The sequence below is a fragment of the Arachis duranensis genome, chromosome 10 (assembly GCF_000817695.3).
Source record: "Arachis duranensis cultivar V14167 chromosome 10, aradu.V14167.gnm2.J7QH, whole genome shotgun sequence".
Lineage (NCBI taxonomy): Eukaryota > Viridiplantae > Streptophyta > Magnoliopsida > Fabales > Fabaceae > Arachis > Arachis duranensis.
Genome location: NC_029781.3, coordinates 72,811,162 through 72,819,499, shown reverse-complemented (window position 1 = coordinate 72,819,499; position 8,338 = coordinate 72,811,162). Strand labels below are relative to the sequence as shown.

General features: G+C 33.9%; 1 long non-coding RNA gene across 1 annotated transcript in view; it reads left to right on the top strand.

Annotated features, from left to right (window-relative positions):
• Nucleotides 1-6,429: 6,429 nt before the first annotated feature.
• Nucleotides 6,430-8,338, top strand: part of LOC110276237 (uncharacterized) — a 3,767-nt gene continuing 1,858 nt past the window's right edge. The window contains exons 1-2 of the long non-coding RNA XR_002368826.2: nucleotides 6,430-7,431; nucleotides 7,543-7,659. This is a non-coding gene — a long non-coding RNA (uncharacterized LOC110276237). The remainder of the gene's footprint in view (nucleotides 7,432-7,542; nucleotides 7,660-8,338) is intronic.

Below are 8,338 nucleotides of genomic sequence, written 5' to 3'. Positions count from 1 at the left end.
AACCTGATTGAGAACCGACAGATGATTAGCCGTGCTGTGACAGAGCATAGGAACGTTTTCACTGAGAGGATGGGAAGTAGCCACTGACAACGGTGACACCCTACATAGAGCTTGCCATGGAAGGAACCTGCGTGTGAGAAGAGGATTTCAAGGAAGAGTTGAAGTTAGAGGACAAAGCATCTCCAAAACTCCAACATATTCACCAATACTGCAAATCAAAGTAACATTGTTCCCTCTTTTATCAAATCCAGTAATTTCACTTTTAATCCAAATAACCTTGTTGACATCCTAACTAAGACTAATAAAATAAATATTGATTACTTCAAACCAATAATCTCTGTGGATTCGACCCTTACTCACGTAAGGTATTACTTGGACGACCCAGTACACTTGCTGGTTAGTTGAACGAAGTTTCGTCCTCCTTTTTTTTATTAGTTGTTGTTAGAATTGTTACTTTCTTCTTTCTGTGTAAGTTCTTGTGAAGGCATGTTCTGTATGAATTATTGAGTTATATGCACTTTCTATTGTATTGTTTGTTTCATCTTTGCAAGTATATATGTTCTTCTTCCGAAATTGTGTCTTGAATTTGTATAGTTTTCTTTCTCCTTAATCTCTTGATGGGTATGTGATCTTCGTCTGATGATATTAGTGTTGGCGAAGTTGGTTCCTATAATCAATGAATAATTTAATTAGAAATAAAAATGATGTCTAAAATAATTAAAATAAGTGATTTTTTTTAGTATTACCTGTTTTATTTGTTGTAATGGGTGTTGAAATTTAGTATTTTTTGTTAGAGCAAATGTCTTAGTAACAAATGGGTGTTGAAATTTAGTGTTTTTGGTTAGAACAAATGTCTTGGTAACAGTGTATTGTTGAAAACTTTCTTTAAGATTAAAATCATTTACATTGACTTCAAATATAAATGAGGTTGCACAAATTTTTCAATTGGGGTGGTTCTTCAATGTCATTACTTTTCTGGAGTGCCATTAGATTTGAAGCAGTTGTACCTAACAATTTTTTTTTGTTTCGCCATCAAATAGTACAAAATTTGTTGTACCACTTTGATCAGAAACTTTTAATTGAATTTTGAATCTAAAATAAGTATTGGGTTAGTAACTAATAATTTGATAGACGGGATTATGAAGAGTATATAGAGTTACCTTATTGTTGGATATTGTGGTGTTTGATTACATGTGCCATAAATGTAGTTATCTCCTTTTTCATATGCTTTTTTCATACACTTTTCACATTCAAGATAGTTGTCTCCATTGAGTAAGTTTGAGATATTATGTAGTTCAGAAATAAACTTTTTGTGCTAAATTTGATGTAATTTGAAGGAATAGTGATAAGAGACTTATATAAGTAGTTCAAATAGTATGAAATTTGAATATTTGTAACGTAAAATTTATTATGATTAATAATATTGTTATGACATTTGTAATATGGATATTTATTACATTAAATGAGTTATTTATAGAAATTAATATATTAACTATTGGAGTTATAAATTTTTTGTATTGTTTACAACGATAAAATATAATAAATATAGGAATATGAATTTAATGTCTTTGTAAGTTACAAATTTAGTTAGACACTATTAATTCTAATTATTGTCATTGGTAATTAATTATTGTATTGTTTTTTGTATATTTTATTTTTTTCTGATTTGAAAATAATAGATGATTTGGCAAAAATTTAGTGGTTGATTCTAAAATTTTGCCAAGTAAGCGATATTGCTGACATGGCGTGAATAGAAGAAGAGAAATAGCTTAAAAGTAATGTGGGTAAATTATGTATCTACTTTTATATATTTAGAATAGATAGAACACAAAACATCAAATTCATTGATGGAAAGTGAGAAATCAATGAGGGTTCAAGTATTTAAAATAGCAAAATAAATGAAGTAATAAGAAATTTTAAGAAACTTAGAGTAGCAAAATAAGAAATTATATTCTAAAACTACATTTAAACAAAACTAAAAACTTAGAACTAGAAAGAAATTTATAAGAAATTCTTAAATTCTAGAGAGAAGTTGGAGCTTCTCTCTTTAGAATTCAAGGACCTAAACCCTATGAAAAGAAAAATATGAGCGTATGATAAGTTGTGTCTCAATCCCCTTCAAATCTTCCTTCAAAATGCATCAGAAATGGACTGAATTGGGCAAAAAATGGCCCTAAATCGCAAGTCATGTGCCTTTTTGTAATGAGACATGAGTTGGATATGATGCGTATGCATGGATGATACATCTCAAGCATATACATGCATGATGTATACGCACCTCTGCATCTTCGCAAGTTCTTCATTTTTTCATGAAATCTTCATTTTTGTATGTTTTTCTTCCATCTTTTCAAGTCATCTTTGCCTTTTAAACCTTAAACAACTTACCTAACATATCAAGGCACCAAAGGAAATAAAAGTAGAATTAATTTAACAATTTTTAAAGCTTAATTAACCGTAATTTGGAGAACATTCACAAAGGCATACATTTACAAGGAATAAATACAAGTTAAGTTAATAAATTCTATTTTTTTAATTCAAAATACGATAAAATATGAATTTATCAATATCGTACATTCCACACTAATCAAAGCTCTAAACAAAGCTAAAACCTATCAAGACTAGAAATACATAGACAAGTCCAAGTACTGCACTTTTCATAAAAAATATGAACATACCACGGATGATTATGTATAGAAAAGACCTTAAGAAATTAGCTCGACTAGGCCTTATAGACAAATACATTGACATACATGGACAAAGGAGGAACACAACAAAGCTCAGACAGTCTTCAAAGACATATGGCAATCATAGAGATAAAGGAAAAAGGATAACATAAAATCTTATACAATCAAGTGGTGTTATTATTTGCATTTTTGGTGGCTTTTCATGTGGAAGCAGCAGCAACTCTGCCAAAAAGAGGTCGTATAAGGCCATAATGTCAGTAATTAGGTCTGGACTGACCTCGACCACCAAATTGCCTGTCCCAGAAATAATATTTCAACCTTCTGACCTCAAAGCAGTGGATAAAAACCTGGACAACCCTATAGTTATATCAATCCAGGTGAGGGACCTATTGGTACAATAAGTTCCTCTAGATCTAGGGAGCAAGACAAATGTATTGTACTAGATCTATGCAATCTATAACTCGAAAAGTTTTTCCCCTTTAGCGGAGTTTGACTCCCGATCAGAAATATAACACCGATTTATGCCTATAGACACTTTGACTAAGGTTGCATTAGCAGAAGATAGAGACAAGTTCACATAACAACCAACAACTTATTAACATACTCAGATCAAACATAGCCCTCTTTCCTTAGACTCCAGTAGACATGCCTGAGATTGATCCAAACATCATCTGCCCCAGGCTAGCACTAAATCCCTGCATTAACCTATAGCCTAGAAGAATAGACACCTTGGTACAGAAAAATATAAAGCATTTCTAGAAGAAACTCAAAAACTACTTGATGCCGATTTTATCAATGGCAAATGTGCATGTATTTTACTAATGTCAACAAGGCCTGCCAAAAGTTGCATATCCTTTACCCTGTATTGATAAATTAGTTGATAGTTGATGTGCAAAATTTAAAGTTCACGGATACCGCCAAGTGCATTGGATTGTTCAAGTAATACTACAGTGAGTGGATATCATTTTCACGAGGATTAATGGATTGAGGCAAGTAATGCCTAATTAAATATCTAATTAGATTGATCAAATCTTAGATTTTGGATTATGGATCTTATAGAAAAGAAGAAACAGAAGAAGAGAATCAGGAGAATGCTTGAAGTTGAAAGAAATCAATAGATGAGAACACGATACCGAAAATCGAGATTTTATGTAGAATAAAAAAGATAATTAAAATTGTAGAGCGTAAAATCGTAAAATGGGACGTAAGATTTTACTAAATATATAAATTTTTCAATATCAATAAGTATTTTAAATAAAATGGGAATTTAAATTTGACAAAAGTATCATAAATAATAATATGATAAAATAAAGCTAAAGTAGCATAAATATATAACAAATGTAACATTTGTAAAATTCAAAGATAAAAATATAAACTAGCCACAAGTCTAATATGCAACATCATAAATATGAAATAGATAACATACCATCATACTAAAAAATATAAAGACTAGAAAAATTCATTAACATCATGATCATCGTGTTCTCTAACATTTTGATTTTCATTAGGAGGAAAGTTGAGAAGCTCATTGAAAGCATTATTATTAAGAAGAGGAATCTTCAAATCAATCAAAGGACTCCTATCTTTAGCTCCATCTTTTTGAGGGGCTAAGTTTACATCATTTTGTGTGTCAAACTCCTCTAAATTTTCTATCATATTTTCATCTTCTACAATCCATTCTTCATTTGAATCTAAGTCTTCAAGACTATAGTCAATAGTGTTTCTTGATGGCTTCTTCCTTGCCAATCTTGAATTGGTAATCACAAAAATAACGGTCATTCATTGTGCTTGTCTTCAAACGATTTCTCCTTTTTGTATGAACCTAATAATATCAAAATTTATTAGCATTTATTTAAAATAAATACATATGCTAATTAGAAAATAATAGAATTGAATAATTAACTAATTCTATAATTTAAAAAATAAATCTCTAAACTAGTATTAAATTAAAAGTTTACCATCTCAAAAGCACTCCAATTGCGCTCACATCTCGATGAACTACAAGTCAAGCTCAAGACACGGATATCAAACTTTTGAAGTTCTGGATATTCATCCCCATAAGAATCTCATCATTGTGAAGGGGTTTTGGTTTTGAGAGCATTGTTGGCTACATCTCTACCAAAAAACGTAGTCTTACCCTTAAAATCTTCAAGTTGACTATTAATAATTGTAATGAGTGCAGAATCTCCCACAAGTATATCCAAACAATCATAAAGTCATTTTTTAATATCATACTCAACCTTAAAATTAGGACTATAATGAATTTGTGGATTTAAATAATAGCTTGCAGCATGCAAAGTCTTAAAGAGTTGCTTGTCCCATCTTGCATCAATAATATCCACAAAGGCTTATAACTAAAAAGAACATAGAAATAGTGAATTAGACAATTACCTAATTAATAAATAATTAAATGGTAATACTGAAAGAAAAATATTTACTTATTACTAGTTTTATTATCTTGCTTCAATATTTTGAAAAGCATCTTTAATCTTTTCTTTAGCACGATCAATTTCAAAATACATGTATCCCATAGTTGATTTTTCCTTTGAATCCACTATACGGATCACGTAAAGAAGAGAATAAGCACCTCTCAAGCAATGGATAATGCTTTTTTCAAAATGTTTTATCCAAAACAATATTTTCAATATTTTTCATCCCTTGTCTTTGAACACTTGCTTGCTTTTCACTCATCAGAGATAAACATTCTAATTATTGGATTCTTTTTCTCATTAAGACTACCCAAAGTAAGGTAGGAAGTAGCAAATCGTGTCATACATGGTCTCACCAAATCTCTTCCTTTGGTGTGTTGTTACAAAAGGGAAATTAGAGAAGTCTTAGAATATATGTAAGTAGTAAGTCTTCTTTCTTTGGCAATAGTGTCTTTGTGAAGAGCTAGCTTCTTCTCAAAATCTTCAAGCATCAAATTAATTCAATGAACGACATAAGGAGTCTAGTAAAGATTATTTCTCTTTTCCATCAACATTTGTCCTTCCTTTTTGTAGTTAGCTGCATTATCAGTTACAACTTGAACTACATTCTCCTTTCCCACTTCCTCTACAACTTCGTCAATCATCTTGAATATCTTTTCAGCTATTTTGCATATATCAGAAGCATTATTGAATTTAAAAAATAGTTCCTTTAGTAATATTCATAAGGAAATTGAGAATAGTTCTCCTTCTTTTATCTGTCCAACCATCTGTCATAATAGTACATCCAGTTTTCTTCCATTTAACTCTATGTTCTTCTAATATTAGTTTGGTTGTGTAAGACCCAAAACCTTTGAAAAGTCTTTTTATGATCAAGTCTCAAATCATATAGTTAATTATAGCCTTAATTTTAGAAATTATTTTATTAAAGATAATTAAGGCAAGTTTTGATTTATTGGATTTGAGATAAGTTATAATTATTATCCAATTTTATAATTATTGGATTATTTTCTATATCTAAAGTATAAGGTTGATAGTTATGAAATAATATGGATTTTACATGATTTTGATTAAATGAGTAATATTTTAAATATTATTACTGCTATTTTGGAAAATGAAGAAATTAAGTATATTATTTCTAATTTTTAGATTTGGACATTTTATTGAAAATAATTTGTGAAATTGATGAACAAATAGTATTTTCAATGTACAATTAGTGTTGGATTTACATTGAATTTCAATTACTATATTTTTTTCCAATTTCATTTGAAATTACTAAAATGTCCCTAACCCTAATTTTTGAAAAAATGAAACCCTAATTCCCTTCACCCTAGCAGCCGCAGCCTCACCTCCCTCAACACATAGTTTTTCCCCTTAACCCTACCCTGTCTTCCCTTTCACCTTCAGCAAGTTCACCGAACTTGAAGCCTATAGCAGTACCCACGATTTCCTTTTCTTGTTCCATGGAGGAAGGAAACAGAATCAAGAAAGGGGGATCGAGCCAGAAGAAGGGAAGGAGAGGGAAAGGGCTTGGCGCCGCCGTTCAGTTCGCCACCAAGACCGCGCCGGCGTGCTGGACCTCACCGCCGCCGTCGCGCCATCGTCGAACTATGGAGGGAAAGGGAGTGTCGCGAGTCACCGTCCCTGAGCTGCAGCACCATGGAGCCATCCTGGTCGTGCCGCCTCTGCTGTTCGTGCTACCGTCGTCGACCAAGCTCGTCGCCGTCTCTGCCCAGCGCCGCCGCAGATGATGGGTCGCCGAGAAATGCCACCGTTGCTACTATCATCTTCGCGGTTTGAGTTGTTGCAGTTGCTCCTCGCGGTGAAGCCCGTCATGAGCGCCGCTGTCAGCCTCATGCTTCTGGGTGCCGTTGGTAGGGTCGCGCCGGCCAGATCTGCTGCAAGAGAATGGGAATGGAAGCGTTCCTCAGATGGCAACCGGAGCTCGGCAGGGGCTGTGCGCCGTCACTGAAATCGCACGCACAGAGAGATGAGACGTGAGAGGGAGGCTGTGCGTTCCGTCGCGCGCGTCACCACCCAAGGACCGTCGCTGCTGCCGCTGGGAACCGCTACTGGAGCCTGTGTCATTTGGATTTCATCGCGAGTTACCTCCACCAGAAACCACCGCTGTGATTCTGATCACCGGGGACGACTCTGTGACTTTCGGGATCACCGCTGAAGCTCCAGGCAGAGTTTCTGCCGCTTGAGACCTTGCTGCTGTCGCCGGAAAATTTTGCCGTTGATCCACCGGAGCTTCTGGCCGCCGCCGGAGCTGTGCCGGGGCCGGTTCGAATCCGCAGCTGCTTCGTGTTGTTATTCCGGTAAGAAATTATGTTTCGAAAGCCCTACGTTAGTGTCCCGTACGTGTATTAAAGCCTTTATGGTATTAATGTTCCTAGAGTTAGTAACTGAGGTTGCTTGTTGTAATTTAGAGTTGTTTATGCTGCTGCGAAAATGTGTGGGGCTGTGCTTTGAAGCTGCCTTTGATTTTGAGTTGAGGCGAAAAAGGACTCTGTGACGTGTTTGAGTTATGGAAATTGCGTTTTGAGGTAGGGGCGCTTTCCAAAAACTATGTTTTATGTATTGGAATTATTACATATGGATACTGATGTGAGATATTGTGTATTTAGTGATTGTATCTGCCTTATGTATTATTTGATTGACTCGAACGATTATGGATGTTGGTTTGGCTGAATTTGTTGTGCGGCTTGTGAAATGTAATGTTTGAAGTTGATTCTTTAAAGATTTGAATTTGAGTTTAATCCGTTGAGGATTGATTTGATTTGAGCCAATTATTTTAATGATGTGAAAAGTCGAATGCACTTTTGAATTCAGCACGGTTTATTTTAATTGATTTGGTTTTGGACAAATGATTTGTTATTGAGCCGTTTCTTTAAAGCTTTGGAAATGAGTTATATCGATTGATATTGAGTTGATTTGAAATGGTATCCTTGAGATACGCCACTGAGGCGATTGTTGGATTTAGCTTGCTTTAAATTGATTTCTGGTTTTGAGCTGTTGAAAAGGAATGAGAAATGGTTTAGTTGGGACCCGAACCGGGTGGCAAAAGTCCAAGTTTTAGGGGAGGTGCTGCCGAAATTTCTATAAAATCCTACACTTGTTTGTAAGGTTATTTAAAAAGGGTTGGATTTGAGAAATTGTATTAATTGATTTATTAAAAGGATATTTATGTTTTCAAGCTTAATTTATTTGATGAACCTTATACGT